Source organism: Bufo gargarizans, chromosome 2 (genome assembly GCF_014858855.1).
Source record: "Bufo gargarizans isolate SCDJY-AF-19 chromosome 2, ASM1485885v1, whole genome shotgun sequence".
NCBI classification, from domain to species: Eukaryota; Metazoa; Chordata; class Amphibia; order Anura; family Bufonidae; genus Bufo; species Bufo gargarizans.
The window spans coordinates 450,978,737-450,998,188 of NC_058081.1; positions in this window are offsets into that span (position 1 = coordinate 450,978,737).

The following is a 19,452-nucleotide window of genomic DNA, read 5'->3' on the forward strand; positions in this document are numbered from 1 at the left end:
AATCCTGGACCTTTAGTCAGTATTGCAATGTGTGATGGCTAATGGGTGATTTATTTAAATCATATTGCAGACAAAGAATACATGCCAGCCAGTGGTAGGTTGGTTTACAGATCCCCAGCTGTCCCCATGTAATATCTAATGCTGCCTTTATAAATAACTCCTCTTCTCAATTAAATTCAGTAGCTATAACACAAAAGCATCACTTTACTGTTTTTCAAATGGCCCCCTAAACTGTAATGACACCAGAACTACAGCAGCCTTTATCTACATGTGCCATGAATATAATATGGCGATATAATAGGCACAACTAACAAACTCGGCAATAAACTGCTATTATTGTTGACATAAAAATAAAAGATATCTTCGGTAATGAGGAACCACATTATTATGATCCAAATAAATTATCCTCACACATTAAACAAATGGGCTAGAACATAGCATTTATTCACTTTACTTGACCTCACATAGTGCTCCATCCTCTGCTATGCAGATGAGGAGCGATGTTAAGGACAATGCTCCCCAAGTTGGTTGTAACCATTAGCATGGAAATTGCAACAAACCCAATTGAATCCCTCGATACTGCAGTATGAGTGATTAGTACATGATCCATCCTTCTATTAATCACAAATATGCCAAATGAATCAGCATTTCACCTTTTTTCAGAGGCCGTCTGGATTCATCTAGTGAACGAAAAGCTCTGATAAAATAATACTTGTAGATGCATCACAATTATTTCTCCTGCATTATAAATGTCCTGACAAGTAGAATACTACCAAAAATATAATGCATAGCACATCATGTATAATGGTCAGGGGAGTGAGAGGCTCATTGGCCCTGCAGAATTGCCAAAGTAATTTATATTCTATTGCCAATAACATAATTAAAGATATTGATTACACTCGCAACAGATTTTATAGCGATAATTATATGACTGCAGAGCAATTATATTGAGAAGTGCTAAATCTAATGCACAGAATTCTATTCCCTGTTACTGCAGATGGATTCTGATTTTAATGTGAATACCCACCTCTTGACACCATGTCATTTACTGTGCTTATTAATTTCTTAATATACCTTTATAGCTTTTGGAACACCATTTTTCTGATATAAAGGTCTAAATCATCTGAATAAGCATACAATTAAAGATACACATCTGACTGTCTGCAATGACTACTAGGTGGAGCTTAGGAGCATACTACATGCTGTTTTATTATTGAGCTCCATTAAATGTATATACAGCAGACAGTAAGCACCATCTAATGGTTATTTTGGCAGCTGTAATTTTATTATTTAACTTTATATCAGGGATTTGGAGATGTATATCTGATTTAAAAAAAAGCCATATATTAAGAAACACAGTGCATTTTGCAGGCAGCATATGTAGTGCCCTTGAGCAAGGAGTACTTTGACATTTGGACATTTTTGGACATTGGCCTATGTCCCCTATGCATAGTTAAAACTTCTTACTTTATTTCTCTTGAAACGGTTAACTTATACTGTTTATGACTGTGTAACTTCATTTATATGTTGTGATATATATCCTGTTCATTATCACTGTATTTACATGGCTCTGTGGAAAGGGTTAATGAATACTGAGAGAATGTTAGAACTTTGATTGAGAAGCTGGTAATTTTTCACAGCTGCCATAGGGTGTAAAGAATACCATGTTTTGCATGGAAAAAACTCAGACTTGTTTACCACCATGTTTTGGAGGGAAAACCCAAGACTTGTTTATCACCATGTTTTGGAGAGAAAACCCCAGACTTGTTTACCACCCTGTTTTGTAGGGGGAAACCCAGACTTGTTTACCACCAAAAGCAGACAGCCTGACCTTTTTATTGGATGGTAAGTACATTTTTGATTTGCGTATGCAGATTATGGAAATTCAGTTCAATTGTACTGACCGTTTGTAATGGGGACAACACAAGCAAAGCATGGAAAATAGGCATCTAACGGGAACTAGACAGAAGGGCACTAAAGAGGTAATGCAAGGCAAATGGTCACTAATTCTGTTGTAGTGTCCTTCTGTCCTCCTTTCTGACCAATTGTCAGTCATTTAAATGGGTTCATCGAAAGGCAATTTTATTAATTAAAAATAACATAGATATGTAAGACAATAGATAGCAACAATATAACAATTAGGAACAATGTGACAATGATTAATATAGCAGCAATTCAACAGTTGATAATATCTAGCAGCAATTGAGAAATGGTAGCAATATCAAAGGTATAACACAATTAGTCCGTAGCAGAATTGTTAGCAGCAGTTGGTAATAATATGCAGCAAAAGACTTTCTTATAGGATTGAATTCGTGGCAATTATTCCATGTGTATACGCCACTATTCCTATGGACACAATGTGTGACAGCAATGTAACAACAGTGTTCATAGTTGTAGCAGTTATTGAAGAAACTTGCAATTAATCGCTGAATGTCTCCTTATATTCCTTTTGTGCAATGTACATGCTTAAGATAAACATGAGGAGTCCTCTATTGTACACATTAAGTGTTTGGTCTACTCACGATTCAGCTGTTTTCTGGTGCGGTGTCCCGCTCCTATTCTGAGAACAGACTGACCTTTACAATTCGGACCTTCCGATCGCAGCTTGTTTCTTAAGAGTCGGCGTGCCACATGCTATGGCGGCGTCTTTATTTAATGTTAGTTCCGCTACTTTAATGTTTCAGTCGCCTCTTAACTTATATGTTCCAGCTGCCAGAGTTCCACTTTATAGATAGTTGGTCGATTTTCGTGAGTTGAATTAAATTCCTCTTGGAGCGCTCCAGCTGTATGATTCCAATTTTCGAATGCTTGTTCACCCAAACATGTTTCGGGGCTCAAACTCGCTCCTTCCTCAGTGGTCAAGCATACTTCACGTAATGTCCTCTTTTGATCCTGTGCCAATCTATCATGAGAGCCAGAAGCTGATCCGGATTTAACTCTTTGTATGTTCAATTATGTGAACTTCCAATTCGGATTTAACTCTGTGTGTTCCATTATGTGACTTTCCAGTTCTCTATTACAGAGATATTTAGATCTCTTATTTCATGCTGCTTCCCAACATTACTGTTTATAAATATTATTAAGTTGCTTGCAATACAATTATTCATAAATAATTATTTAAAACTATAAAACATATAGTATTATAAAATATTCCAGAGGTATATATAATGTCAATACATCAATTATTTGAAAGTTTCCAGAGGTATATATAATATCAATATATCAATTATTTAAAAGTGTAAATAGTTATAAAATATATTTTCAAATATAAAATATAAAATTATAGAGACCTTTGGAGAAGATGCAGTTTTATGGGGGACCCCTAGTTAAGGGAAAACAGGGGTGCTGAATTCAAACAGAAACCACTGTCGTCCGTCAACCAGGGGCACCCCATTTTACAGGAAGCCAAAAATTTTGAGTTCCGCATTCAAACCATTAGGTTGAATGGAATCAAACTCAAAGATTCTTCTTGCTTCCTGTCGAGACATCCTAGATATATGATCGCCACCCCTCCAGTGTTTGTTTATTTTTTCAAATGCTGTGAACATTAGACCTGAGGGGTTCTGATTATGATAGTGTTTGAAGTGTCTCGACAGGACATGTTTCTCATACCCTTTCTTTATATCTCCGATATGTTCAGCTATCCTGGTTTTCAGAAGTCTTTTCGTTCGACCTATGTATTGTTTGCCACAAGGGCATTGGATCAAATACAATACATTATCCGAATTACATGTAAGTAGTTCATTTATCTAAATTTTAAAGTTATTTTGTGTGGCTTGAACTTCTGTTGTTTTTCTTGGGAAAGTGGTTTGTTTACAATTTGAACACCTCCCGCATCTGTAGAATCCTTTTAAGTGGTCCCAATGTTGTGAGATTCCTTTCTTTTTTATTATGGTTTGTTTTGTTGTTGGCACTATTTTACATCCTAGATTTTGTGCTTTTGTGTACACGAATTGTTTTTTTTTTTTATATTAGTGTACCTATGGTCTTATCCTCCAGGATGTGATGCCAATAGCGTTTAATGATTTGTTCCACTTTCTTGTATTCAGGGTTAAAAGTTAAGATAATTCTTGGTGTTCCATCTTTCAGATTCTCACTTCCGTTTTCCTTTCTATTTTTATCTTTATCTTTATTTTTACTTTTTATTGTCCCCATCTTTAGTTTCAAAGAAGGTATTTCTATCCTTTTCTCTTATTTTGGATAGTGATTTTTCTACTATGTCTATTGGGTAATTTTTATCTAAGAAACAAATTTTCATATACTCAGCTTCCTTCTCAAACTGCTCCGTTTTCGTACAATTGCGTTTGAGCCTGCTGAATTGTCCTGTTGGGATATTCAGCAGCCATCTAGGGAGATAAAATATAACTGTTTCTCGACATCAGTTTTTGAAAAGTACTGCAAATATATCTTCCCCCTTCGTTTCTAATTAGTAGATCCAAATATTCAGTCTCTATATTATTCACATTACTAGTGAACTTTAAATTAAACATATTTGTATTTATATCCTCTAAAAAGGTTAAAAGTTCCTCTCTTCCACTTTTCCAAATAAAAATTACATCATCTATAAAACGTTGCCAGAGCACCAGGTCTGTCCCCAGTCTTGGGCCAATATGGATATCCTCCCAGTTTGTCATAAATACATTTGCGTAACTGGGGGCAAACCTGGTGCCCATGGCAGTCCCCCTTGTTTGGTGATAAAAATCAGATCCAAAATAAAAATAATTATGTGATAAAATAAAATTTACCCCATCCTCTAAAAAACCTATCTGTTCAGTATGAAGTCCACTATTTTTCTCTAATTGGTTTTTCATTGCTGCGACTCCCTGTTCAGGACTTATAATTGTGTATAGGGAGTTCACATCTAGTGTCCCCATAATCCAATTCGGATTGCACTCTAATTTGTCCAAGGTTTCAATAATCTGGGTGGTGTCTTTTATATATGAGGCGCTTTTTTTCACTGATGGCTGTAACATTCTGTCTATATAGTGCGATATGTTTGAGGTCAAAGATCAAATCCCCGAAATTATAGGGCGACCGGGGGGTTTTTGGAGTCCTTGTGGACTTTAGGGAGACAATAAAACACTGGCAATCTTCATTGCGTTTTAATAATAAAAACGTGTTCCTGCTGTCAAATTGAGCAAGAGCACCTGCTTTCAGAAAACCAGTGGAGAGCCGCCTTTTTTACTATATAATTGTCAGTCATTGCCACTGTAGTACTGCTGAGTATAGTTACTTTTCAGGGACCCAAGTTATGTTAACAGTTGAGGGTCTATGGTACACCCTTAATCTGCCACTGTCTCTGCGGAGTCCTGCACCATAAAATTGCCATATGTGTACATTGCGGGTTGTCAAGAGGTTAATAAGTGGTTGATAAATTGAAGTATATTCTTATTTTAGCTAAGACCAGAGAGATCAGTTCTTGGGAAGCTTGGTGTCACTGCACCCTTTGGAGTAATTCAGAATAACAGAATTACCTATTTTGTATGTTTTTATCAGTAGATGGTACTTTCAGCGGGGTATCATTTTCATCAAAATTGTGGCAAATTCAAAGTGGATATGTGGCAAAATTGCATTTGTCACATAGATTACATGGGTTTTATTAACCTTGTATACTTGTATTGTACTGTAAGTTGTTGCAGACTTTTAGAGAGATTGCATAATAAATTTTACCGTACACGTAGCTGTATGTGAACCTTTTTTTTTTTTGTTGCTGGATGAGTTGTATATTCAAGTGATACCATTTGGAGGCACCATACATATTACTTATTGGTATGGGTATGGAAAAAACAACAATTTTGTTCACTGAGCAGCATACATAACATTTTGCCTTTTTTCTGTGAGTCAGTATGATTACTGTGATGCCAAATTTATGTTTTTATTTTATTTTTGCCAGTTTTGCACAATATAACACTTTAAAATAATAATGCACAAATTGGTCATAAAATATGATCAGTTATTCATCTAAGTGAAAACAATAGACAATCAGTCTGCATAAACTAATAACACACAAATAATTAAATGTAAACATTCACAGTGTAGGTGGAAAAAGTATGTGAACCCCTAGACTAATGAAATCTCCAAGGTAATTGGAGTGAGGTGTCAGCCAACTGGAGTCCAATCAATGAGATGAGATTGGAGGTGTTGGTTATAGCTATCCTGCCCTATAAAAAACACACACCAGTTCTGGGTTTGCTTTTCACAAGAAGCATTGCCTGATATGAATGATGCCTCGCACAAAAGAGCTCTCAGAAGACCTACGATTAAGAATTGTTGACTTGCATAAAGCTGGAAAGGATTATAAAAGTATCTCCAAAAGCCTTGCTGTTCAGCAGTCAAATAAGACAAATTGTCTATAAATGAAGAAAGTTCAGCACGGCTGCTACTCCCCCTAGGAGTGGCCGTCCTGTAAAGATGACTGCAAGAGCACAGCACACAAGTCTCTGGCATATGCTAACATCCCTGTTAGCGAATCTATGATACGTAAAACACTAAACAAGAATGAATTTCATGGGAGGATACCACAGAGGAAGCTACCAAAAAAAACCATTGCTGCACATTTACAGTTTGCACAAGAGCACCTGGATGTTCCACAGCAGCACTGGCAAAATATTCTGTGGACAGATGAAACCAAAGTTGAGTTGTTTGGAAGAAACACACAACACTATGTGTGGAGAAAAAGACGCACAGCACACCAAAATCAAATCCTCATCCCAACTGTGAAGTATGGTGGTGGGGGCATCATGGTTTGGGGCTGCTTTGCTGCCTCAGGGCCTGGACGGATTGCTATCATCAAAGGACAAATGAATTCTCAAGTTTATCAAGGCATTTTGCAGGAGAACTTAAGGCCATCTGTCCACCAGCTGAAGCTCAACAGAAGATGGGTGTTGCAACAGGACAATGACCCAAAGCATAGAAGTAAACAGAATGGCTTAAACAGAAGAAAATATGCCTTCTGGAGTGGCCCAATTAGAGTCCTGACTTGAGATGCTGTGGCATGACCTCAAGAAAGCGATTCACACCAGACATCCCAAGAATATTGCTGAACTAAAACAGTTCTGTAAAGAGGAATGGTCAAAAATGACTCCTGACCGTTGTGCACGTCTGATCTGCAACTACAGGAACAGTTTGGTTTAAGTTATTGCTTCCAAAGGAGGTATAACCAGTTATTAAATCCAAGGGTTCACATACTTTTTCCACCTACACTGTGAATGTTTATATGGTGTGTTCAATAAAAACATGGTAACATTTAATTATTTGTGTGTTATTAGTTTAAGCAGACTGTGATTGTCTATTTTTGTGACTTAGATGAAGATCAGATCACATTTTATGATCAATTTGTGCAGAAATCCATATCACTCCAAAGGGTTCACATACTTTTTTTGCAACTGTATATATATATATATTACTATAGCATACATATCAGGAGAGATGACAGGTACTCTATAACTAGGGATGAGCAAATTTCCACTTATGAAATTCGTTCACACTTCATTTGGTAGTAAAAGGTGAATTGCGTTATGGATTCCATTACCACGTACCATAACGCAATTCTATGACGGAATGCATAACGGAATGACTTTATAGACATTCCCGTTATTTATTCCGTCATAATAGAAGTCTATGAGCTGCAAAATGGATACGTCCCATTTCCGTTATGCAGGAGAGGACTCCCCTGCATAATGGAAATGGGACAGATCCGTTTTGAAGCCCATAGACTTCTAATATGATGGAATGAATAATAGAATGCCTCTAAAGGCATTCCGTCATAGAATTGCATTATGGTCTCTGGTAACGGAATCCATAACGCAATTCACCTTTTACCACCAAACGAAGTGTGAACAAATTTCAAAATATGAAATTATCTCATCTCTATCTATAACCATAATGGTCCTAAATGCTGTGCTTTATTAATTTCATAATATGTCTTTATTAAAGTTATTCTTAGATAGCTGTAAAGTTGCCGTGTAAAATGTTGGCTCCCTGAAGCCATGGAGTAAACTTCTAAGCACCCACTAGTGGTGCCTGTAGATAAGCACAATTGTATTGTTTTCTTCTGTCTATGGCTGTGTGTAGAAGGAGATTGGGTGCACTGTATTAGAAGTATCCTAATCCATATGAAATATTTTATGAAATTAATTAGCTCAGGATTTAGTACCTTACAAATGAAAAGTGGACAAGTAAAATGTGGACAAATTTTACTATAAACTTTTTAAAGCAAATGTTAGTGTTACTTTAGAATACAGTTCTGTCTTCACAAATTGGACAGGAAAAAAATAGCTGAGACAAAATAAGTTCTTAGAGATGAGAGTATTCAGCAATTAGACACGGCTTTCTTCCTCTCAGTTTCTATTGAGCTTTTCAAGGTTAGTTGAAAAATGAAATGGCCAATTAATATAACAATTGCTTTGTGGGATCTTTGTTCCTGTATACTTTTTTCTTTCCGACAAAAACTGTCTATACAGCTGGATTGTTTAGAAATATTGTTTGTTAGTAATTCCTATGCTAGCAAGCAGTTTCTCTTTTTTCCCCAACTCTATAAACGTGTTTTCCATCCTGTCTACCACTTCTTTGCTGGTACATAGCATCCAGATATACAGTATAATGTAAAGATTTATTTGCAAAAACAGTTTACTGTTCCTGAATAGCAAATGAAATAGTGTTTGTCCGAAAAAGTCATCTTTCATTACTCATTTGCATTTTATGCATTTCACTGACATTCCTTACTTCCCTAAATCCTTTGTCAAATGTCAAATAAATGACATCACTGCTGCCATCTCAATAGCTCCTGGCAATTCTAGCTGTGCCGTTGCCTGAATGCCTCATGTGTCTCTTTTGGCTGAAGTTGCCAAACTGAATCTTGCTTCATTCACTCCCCCTCAAGTCTTACTCAGATACAAATAAAGCAACTTTATAGATTTTTCTTTTTTATACCAACTTTTTTTTCCCCATGTTTGGCAGCATTTTAAGCTTTATGTGTATTTATGTATTTAATAGAGCATCCATCAGACATGGGCTTTTACTTGGTTTCCTAGTGCAAGTCAAAAAGAGGTTGCCTAATTGATGAAATCCATTTTTATATGCCCTATTAGAGAATTCACAATTAATGGAGGGACATCCATCATTCAGGACCTAAATTCAGGACATCTGTTAAAATGAGCATCTCTCACTCTGGAAGACTCAGATTGCACAAAGTGCCATTTCGCTTTGATGGGAACTGTGTTTTATATCTCCGGTGGTGGGGCTGAGAATATAAAAAACTTGCCAGGTTCCCTCACAGATTATAGTTGACCACTGGAGGCAACCAATAGTAGGACAACCTGTAATAAACCTATTGTTAGTGGACCCTCCTAACAGAAACACATTTTTTTCTGAAATCCCACTTTAGGATGTTAGTCAATGTTGATTTGTCGATATGTCTCTTTATAGGTCTATGTATAGATAAAACAACTGAATCTTTATAAGTGGAAAAAAAATTGGGGAATTTTATATTTGGCAGGAATTTGCACTTGCATGGCTCTCCCTCCCCCACTATGTTTCCTAGTATACATGCGTCAAACACTCTCAGGAAATGTGGAATACAAAGTGATATTCCCCACATTTCTGATGAATATATGTCTTTTATTGTGAAAGAAGTTTTTAATTTAAAAAAAAGCAATATTAAAGTCACCCTTTACCTCACCTGCTTTATCCGACTTCTATGTTGGGAAAAAGAGGTTGTTTACAAGTATGACGCATGCCCTGAACACCATATTTCTCAATGCATGTACAACATACAACTTATATAAATAAATCTCCTGCTCCCCTTCACGTAGTTTATTATAAAACTGTTTGCCTTAAGCCAACACTAAGGTGAGCTAAGTGCATATGGATTTACAGAGTTACATATGACTGCAACTGAAACTAAATGACTTTGAAATTCTGCAGTTCCCCCTAGTGGAATGACTTGAGCACCAACCCTCCCCTCCCGACTCCACAGCAGTCACATGGTCTGTCTCTATTTGCAGTGACCATTGCTAAATAATTAATTCATTGCTAAAAGGGTTAATGTGATTTCACTGCTGCATCATGTGATTCCAAGAGCTGAACATGGAATAACAACTTAGCTTAGTCCTACCAGCAGGAGGAATGCTGGTCCTGACCCCTGTGAGTATTTTATTTTTGAAGTATGCATTTGGAGGTGCGGCTGTCTCCATTTTGGTTGTGCACTCCTAACCACCCATATGTCATGGACATACCGAGACATATTGACGTCCCCACGACGTGAGTGGCAGGAGTGGCAGGGATCTCAAGACTGGCAACACATGGTTTGGTTTGACATGTTTACCTTGTGGACCAATAGGCGTCTGTGTGGTTTCTGGTACTGGCCACACCCTAAACCTCCTGGTGTTGTTATTGTGGTCATTTAACTTGCCCTATTTATAGTTGTCTCTCCCACAATGCTGTGCGGTTTATAGCTTCAGTTGGACTTGTGGGTAGCTGGTGTTTTGATCTCAGCTGAGTTCCTGGTGCTGCCATAGCTTCTTGGAAGTTAATTGATACCATTCCCTTTGTATTTTAGATTTTCTGTGTGTTGCATTTCTTTGTTCTTTTGTATTAGGCATTAGGGAGACTCCCGTTCATACTTCCTTTTGGAGGAACACAATGTCTCATCCCTGTCATTAGTACCAGGGTCCTTTAGGGTTAGATAGGACTTTAGGTATTCCTATGTATGAACTCACCTACCTCTGGGGTCTGTTCATACTGAGTCAGTCAGGGCTTTGATTAGGGTTTTAACTAAAAATTGTCCATCTTCTTTCCCTAGTTTTCAGGCCTTATTTATTTTTCCCTTTCACTTCTATGTTCGGTGTGAGGGTTTCCCTCTCACACTAGAGCGTGACATTATAAACCGCCCAAACCGAATTTTTTTTGTTTGATTGGTCGAGTGCAGCCATGGATCCAATTGCTGCACTTACAGGACAGTTGCAAAGGCTGTATTTGGAAATAGCCGATATCCGCACAACCGTTTTGCAGATTCAGAGACCACAGGCTGTTGGTCCTGGTGGTGGAAATCAGGCCTATCTGGAGCCTAAAGTTACCCTCTCAGACAGAATCTCTAGGGGACATGATAATTACATTTTTTCTCATCTGGGGATAAGAAACAGTGAGTCGTATGGTTATTTCATTGCTTAAGGGGGATGCACAGTCATCAGTGGATGAATTTTTTGAAGCCTTGGGTATTATCTATGACTGTATCGGACGTCCCTGGCTGAAACCAAGCTGCGTTGCCTTAGTCGGGGAGATAGTTCTGCTGAGATTTATTGCTCTGAGTTTAGGAGGTGGGCTACGGATACTGAGTGGAACAATATGGCTCTCTGTAGCCAGTTTTGTAAGGGTTTATCAGGGAGGCTGAAGGACGCTTTGGGCTTTACTGAAACTCTTGTGTCTCTGGAGGCTAGTGTTCATCGAGCACTAAAGTGCTCATGCTGAACACATCGGTATGCTTGTGTGCTCTACCGAGCACCATGGAAGTCAATGGGAGAACCCCAGGCACTACCTGCTCGGAAGAGAAGATAGTGTCTGGTTCACACAAAAAAAGTTAAAAATTTATGGAAACCCCAGTAAAATAGTTTGGAAACAGCATTGGGAGGATGTCTGGATGTATTTTGGACTCCCATTACCTATGACATACAATAGACAACCACACAAAGGCTATATGCCAAAATCCGGGTATGAGCAAGCCAACAATCTACAATGGTAGCTTTGTGCACTACAATGTAGATTGTAAATATTCTAATCGCAAAATTTCCATGCAAATGGTTTTTCAGCTGAAAAACAAGGCAGATTCTGCTCATTTGAATGTCTTTCCCATATGCCCATGTTTATGCAGATGAGTTTACATGACAAAACTGTATAGAAAGGTTATTGAATATTATGTTAGGGCAATCAGAACACTTTTTGTCACCTTAATGATATTGATCTAGGTGTGCAGGTCCACCCAAGCCATCCAACAGATATGAAGCAACTTTGAGGCTTACTGGCTCTCAGTCAGATGATGGTTTGGAATGGTTTGGAATGCCTCCGATGGGTAGGAACATTTGGGAGTGATAGAACTTGATAAGAAAGTATGCAATAAAGTCTGATGATGATGGGATGGAACGTTTATGATGAGTGATAGATTGTAAATATTCATATCTGAGGAGGAAAAAAAAAAGCTGGATTTGAATGCCTCAGACAGGATGGAACATTTAGGAGTGATAGAACTTGATGAGAAAGTATACAATAAAGTCAGATGATGATGGGATGGAACGTTTATGAGTAATAGATCGTAAATATTACTATCTGAGGGGGAAAAAAAGCTGGTTTGCAATACCTCATAGTGCACAAGGCTGCCATTATAAGTAGAGTCGAGCGGACACCTGGATGTTCGGGTTTGATGGGTTCGGCCAAACTTCAGAAAAAAGTTCGAGTTCAGGACCCGAACTTGACCTGAACTTAACCCCAAACCCAAACCTCATTGAAGTCAATGGAAACCCGAACTTTTGAGCACTAAAATGGCTATAAAAATGTCATGAAAAGGGCTAGAGGGCTGCAAATGGCATCACAATGTGGTTAAGAGCATGGCAAGTGTTCTGCAAACAAATATGGATAGGGAAATGACTTAAAATAACATAAAATAAGTAAAAATAAAAAAATAATAATCTTGATCTAGGAGGACCAGGTCCATATGGAGTAGGAGGTTGAGGAGGCGGTGGATGTGGAGGTGTAGGTGGAAGTGGCGGTGGAGGAGGAGGTAGCCTACACTGCTTTTTGGTTTTAAATGTTATTTTTAAAATTAGGGTACACCCCAAAACATTGGGAAATATAACCTGTGATAACCCCCTCCAGTCATGCTAAACACACGTTCAGACAATACACTGACTGCAGGGCAGGCCAGCACCTCCAAGGGGTAAAGGGCAAGCTCAGGCCATGTGCTCAATTTGGAGACCCAGAAGTTGCAGGGGCAGACCCCTGTCAGTCAGTTTGTGTAGGTGTGTGCACACTTACTGCCCCATCATGTCGCACGTCCCCGTGATGTTCACAATCCAATTTGATATCTGCTCTATTAACTTTCGATGTTCTTTTTTGCGCCTACCATGGTGATCACGGGTGGCGGGGAATCAGGGTTCCAGGCCAGAGAGGGAGGATTCATTTTTTCAAATTTAAAGTTATAGAGTTGAAATATGGGAGAAATTATTAAAGTTTAAGCATTGAATGAAAGGATGTGGCGTGCATTAATTACTGAATAATATATTAAATTGTATTCCCTGTCACCAATGCATAGCAGGTGTTTATTCAGGTGTAAAATTGTATAATGTCAACCCAAGAATGTAACAGCATAATTATTGAAATGTATTAAGTTGTCAACTAGGTAGTGGAGGGGTATATTACACCCACAAATTGTAACTGACTATTATTTTTTTTTAAACCTGTCTACTAGGTATAGCAGTGGTACATCACACCCAAAAATGTGCTAATTTCACCAGAAAATGAAACTGACAATTTTTATTTTATTTTTTTCCGGTCTACTAGGTATAGCACTGGTACTATACACACCAAAATTGGTGAATTTCACCCTAAAATGTAACTGACAATGTTTCTATTTTTTTAACCAGCCTACTAGGTATAGCAGTGGTACTATACACCCCAAAACTGGTGAATTTCACCCGGAAATGTAAATAACAATTTTTTTGTTTAGCCTGTCTACTAAGTATAGCAGTGGTACTATACACCCAAAAATGTGTTAATTTCACCAGAAAATGTAACTGACAATTTTTTTATTTATTTTTACCGGTCTACTAGGTATAGCAGTGGTACTATACACGCCAAAATTAGTGAATTTCACCTGAAAATGTAAATGACTATTTATTTTTTTAACCGGCCTACTAGGTATAGCAGTGGTACTATACACCCAAAAATTGGTGAATTTCACTTGAAAATGTAAATTACATCTTTTTTTTTTTTTTTTTTAAGTGGCCTAATAGGTATAGCAGTTATACTATACACCCAAAAATTTGTTAATTTCACCCAAAAATGTAAATTACAATTTGTTTATTTATTTTTTAACCGGCCTACTAGGTATAGCAGTGTTACTTTATGGCCCAAAATTGGTGAATTTCACCCGAAAATGTAAATGGCAATTATTTTTTTTTTCAACCGGCCTACAAGGTAAAGAAGTGGTACTATACGCCAAAAAAAAAGGTGAATTTCACCCGAAAATGTAAATGACAAAGTAGTGAAATGATATAAAATAAAATATGTACAAATAAAAAAAATATATATCGATTTATGAGGTGGAGTTCCATATAGAGTAGAGTTTGAGGAGGCGGTGGACGTAGCGGTGTAGGTGGAAGCGGCGGTGGAGGAGGACGAGGTAGCCAACACAGATTTTTGGTTTTATTTTTATTTTTTTAAATAAGGGTACTCTCTAAAAGAGTGTGAAATATCCAAAATACAAAAATGAGCAATTGTGCTGCATTATAAAAATGGCTGGTTAGTGCCGTATAGGAGAGTACATGGGGTGGTGGCAGACGGGAGGTACGTGCCACTGGGGGTCCTGGCTCCGGTGGAGTAAGAGCCGGAAAAGTGCATTTTGCAGCGGATCCGGGCCGGCTCTTACTAGGAGCAGGCACATATGCGGGCGGGTGCTTGTCTCCCCACGGTCCAGGACAGATTTTGCAGGGAAGGGTTAAAACCCGACCAGCAACAAGGGTGTCGTGCGCAATGTGGAGCTTCTTTGTTCTCTGGCTGTAAAAGTGAGAAGTGGAGGTGAGCTGGGCTATGTGCTGGGGCGTGTAAAGGAGTGTGCAGGAACCCGCAGCTGAAGTCATTAGGGATCTGTGTTCCGTGGCTAGAAGCCGGACCCAGGGACTTACTTCACCAAGGAGAAAAGGGTGATATTACTCCTGGCTTTAAATAGACTTTGTTTTATGCAACAGAAACAGGCCTCAAGTAGCCTGCAGCAGGGACTTGCTGTGTTTGAACTATTATTTTGCTGTTGTGTGTGACCACCCTCCCTATGAACTGCACCTTCGTTCACTTGTATGCACAGTGTGAATAGACAAAGCATCGTGTTTTACACCAAGACCGGTCTGTGTTGCCTCTATACTGCACTCGCTACCACTGCCTACCAGAGCGGATCCCCAACGCCGGTATACGTGTCTATTCTGCACAAGGTACAGACAAGTCCTGAGGGATCCATGCCTGGTTCATTTTAATGAACATGAGCTTGTCCACATTGGCTGTGGACAGGCGGCTGCGCTTGTCTGTGATGACGCCCCCAGCACCTCCAAGGCGTAAAGGGCAAGCTCAGGCCATGCGCCCAATTTGGAGACCCAGAAGTTGAAGGGGGCAGACCCGTCATTCAGTACGTGTAGGCGTGTGCACACATACTGCTCCACCATGTTGCTGAAATGCTGCCTCCCGCTAAGACGTTACATATCAGCTGGTGGTGCTGGTTGTTGTGGTGTGCTGACAAAGCTTTTCCACATTTTGGCCATGCTAACCCTGCCTTCTGAGGTGCTGGCGGTGCCCCAGTTGCGTTGGCGACCTCTTCCTTCGCCTTGTGCTTCCACTGTGCCCCCGCTGTCAGATGGGATGCCACCATCGATCACGCTCCAGTGACGGAATTAAGGACGGTACGTTGTCCTTGTAACGGGGATCCAGCAGCGTGGCCACCCAGTAATCAGCACAAGTTAGAATGTGGGCAACTTGGCGGTCGTTGCAGAGACACTACAGCATGTAATCACTCATGCGTGCCAGGCTGCCCAGAGGCAACAAAAAGCTGTCCTCTGTGGGAGGTGTATCGTCTGTGTCCTCTGTATCCCCCCATCCACGTACAAGTGATGGCCATGAGCTGGTCTGGGTGCCACCCTGCTGTGACCATGGTTCCTCCCTCTCCATCTCCTCCTCCTCCTCCTCCACCTCGTCATCCTCCAGAACTGTGCCCTGGCTGGACAATTTTGTACCTTGGGTTTGTGGGTGCAGGAACCCACCCTGGGAGCCACTTTGGAAAGACTGTCCGAAACCCTACAAAATTATCCCTCTTCCTCCTCCTCCTGTGCCACATCCTCCTCCATCATCGCCAGGAGCATTTTTTCAAGGAGGCATATAAGTGGGATAGTAACGCTGAGAACAGGTGAAGGTGTTACGCTGACCGGATGAGGAACTGGTAGAGGATGAGGAAGCAGAGTAGGAGGAGGGAGCAACAGGAGGCAAACTGAAGCGCCCTGCAATCCTTGGTGGTAGAAGGACATGCGCCAAACTGCTATAGTGTGCTGTTATGGAGATATAACGGCCCTGACCATGCTTACTGGTCCAAGTATCCAAAGTCAGGTGCACCTTGCCACAGATGGCGTTGTGCAGTGCACATCTGATTTTGTCCCCTACTTGGTTGTGCAGGGAAGGGATGGCTTGCCCTGAAAAGTAGTGGCGGCTGGGCACGACATACTGTGGGACAGCCGCCGCCATAATGCCTTTAAAACTATCCGTCTCCACCAGACAGAATGACAGCATTTCAAGGGCCAGTCATTTAGAAATGCTGGCATTCAGGGCTAGCGATCGCGGGTGGGTAGGGGGGTACTACCTCTTCCTCTCCAGCATTTGGGAGATGGAGAGCTGAACGCTTCTGTGGGACATTGTGGAGATGCTTGGTGACCCAGCTGTTGGTGTTGCTGGCAGATCCTCTGTTTGTGGGGTGGCAGGTGGTACTGTCAGTGCAGTTTCTAGGTAAAATTTCTCTCAGGGCGAGTGTCAAAAAAACTCCCCCCCCCCCCACAACTGCTCGATGAAATAAGTGTCTCCCCATTGTAAAAAATGTGGAACCACATTGCACGGACGGTCACAGTGACCCACTGTCCCATAGACTCAGGCTCTCACTCACAGCAGGCTTCTTTCTCAGCACTGCTCCGGGCAGTAACAGACAGGCAGGCAGTGCGGGCGGCGGTGCTCACCTCACTCACTGTACCTCACGCAGTGCGTGAGGTACAGTGAGTGAGCGCCGCTGTCCGCACTGCCTGCCTGTGGGGGGACATTATTTTTAATAAGGATCACTATGGACATTATTTAGAATGGAGGCTGCTGTGGATGTCATTATAACTGTATAATGTCTGATAAGCCTAGTCCTGAGTTATATTACCCTGCCCTGTATAATAATGTACCCTGATACCCCTTAGTTATATTACTCCAGCGGGGTAATATAACTAAGGGGTATCAGGGATGGGTACATTATTATACAGGGCATGGGCAGGGTAATATAACTCAGCTCAGGACTAGGCCTATCAGACATTATACAGTTATAATGAGTAATGACACCAACAGCAGCCTCCATTCTAAATAATGTCCATAGTGATCCTTACTAAACTTAATGTCCCCCAGTGACAGTGGCCCCCATTTTCATGTCTCCCACAGTGGCCCCCCCATTGTAATTAATTCCCCCCATTGTAATTAATGCCCCCCCCTTGTAATAACCCCCATCCCCCCATTGTAATTAATGCCCCCCCCAGACCATCACTCGCCTCACAGCAGGCATCAGCACTGCTCAGGGGCTCAGGGCGGGCGGTAACAGGCAGGCAGTGCGGCGCTCACTCAGTCACTGTATGTCACGCGCCTGCGCCGCCTAGTGGGAGGATCAGGCGCGTGACGTCAGTAAGTGCCGCCCGCACTGTCTGAAGAGTGAGAGGACTCGGCACTCGGGCGCAGGTCAGAAGAGATGTCAGAGGAAGGGAGCCAGGGCGCACGGCCGAGAAACGACAAGAGGGCGCCCCTGCCGGCGCCCCCCTTCTGACCAGGGCCGGTGCAAGGATTTTTGCCGCCCTAGGCAAGATAAAAATTGAGGCCCCCCCCCCCTTATCAGATCCGGAATTGCGGACCCGGATCCGCAATTCCGATCCTGAAAAAAAATAGTACATGTCCTATTCTTGTCCCCAATAACGGACAAGAATAGGCATATTCTCTTAGTGCCGGCAATGTGCGGTCCGCAAAATGTAGTATTAATAACTAGGGATGAGCGAACTCGAACTGTATAGTTCGGGTTCGTACCGAATTTTGGGGTGTCCGTGACACGGACCCGAACCCGGACATTTTCGTAAAAGTCCGGGTTCGGGTTCGGTGTTCGTCGCTTTCTTCGCGCTTTTGTGACGCTTTCTTGGCGCTTTTTGAAAGGCTGCAAAGCAGCCAATCAACAAGCGTCATACTACTTGCCCCAAGAGGCCATCACAGCCATGCCTACTATTGGCATGGCTGTGATTGGCCAGAGCACCATGTGACCCAGCCTCTATTTAAGCTGGAGTCACATAGCGCCGCCCGTCACTCTGCTCTGATTAGCGTAGGGAGAGGTTGCGGCTGCGACAGTAGGGCGAGATTAGGCAGATTAACTCCTCCAAAGGACTTGATTAACTGATCGATCTGCAGCTGTGGATCATTGAGCTGCTGATCCTCAATTGCTCACTGTTTTTAGGCTGCCCAGACCGTTTGTCAGTCACATTTTTCTGGGGTGATCGGCGGCCATTTTGTGTCTTGTGGTGCGCCAGCACAAGCTGCGACCAAGTGCATTTAACCCTCAATGGTGTGGTTGTTTTTTGGCTAAAGCCTACATCAGGGTGAAGCTGTCACACCAAGTGCATTTAACCAGCAATAGTCTGTTCATTTTTTGGCCATATACAAAATCAGGGGCAAGCTGCGCCTGTCACCAAGTGCATTTAACCCTCAATGGTGTGGTTGTTTTTTGGCTAAAGCCTACATCAGGGTGAAGCTGTCACACCAAGTGCATTTAACCAGCAATAGTCTGTTCATTTTTTGGCCATATACTAAATCAGGGGCAAGCTGCGCCTGTCACCAAGTGCATTTAACCCTCAATGGTGTGGTTGTTTTTTGGCTAAAGCCTACATCAGGGTGAAGCTGTCACACCAAGTGCATTTAACCAGCAATAGTCTGTTTATTTTTTGGCCATATCCCAGTCTAATTCTGTCACTAAATCCATACCGGTCACCCAGCGCCTAAATACTAGGCCTCAAATTTATATCCCGCTAAATCTGTCCTTAGTGCTGTAGCTGGGCGAGTTATTTAGTGTCCGTTCAAGCACATTTCTTGTTCTGGGTTGAAATACAATTCCCAATTTAGAAATTTCATAATTTAGTGGTTTCTGCTATATCAGAGCTATTTGAAATCTATCCCTAAAAGGGTATATAATATTCAAGGTGCACATTGGGTCATTCAGAATAACTTCACACACACCCGCTACTGTGTATTTCCAAGTCTAATTCTGGCACTAAACCCATACCTGTCACCCAGCGCCTAAATACTAGGCCTCAAATTTATATCCAGCTAAATCTGTCCCTAGTGCTGTAGCTGGGCGAGTTATTTAGTGTCCGTTCAAGCACATTTCTTGTTCTGGGTTGAAATACAATTCCCAATTTAGCAATTTCATAATTTAGTGGT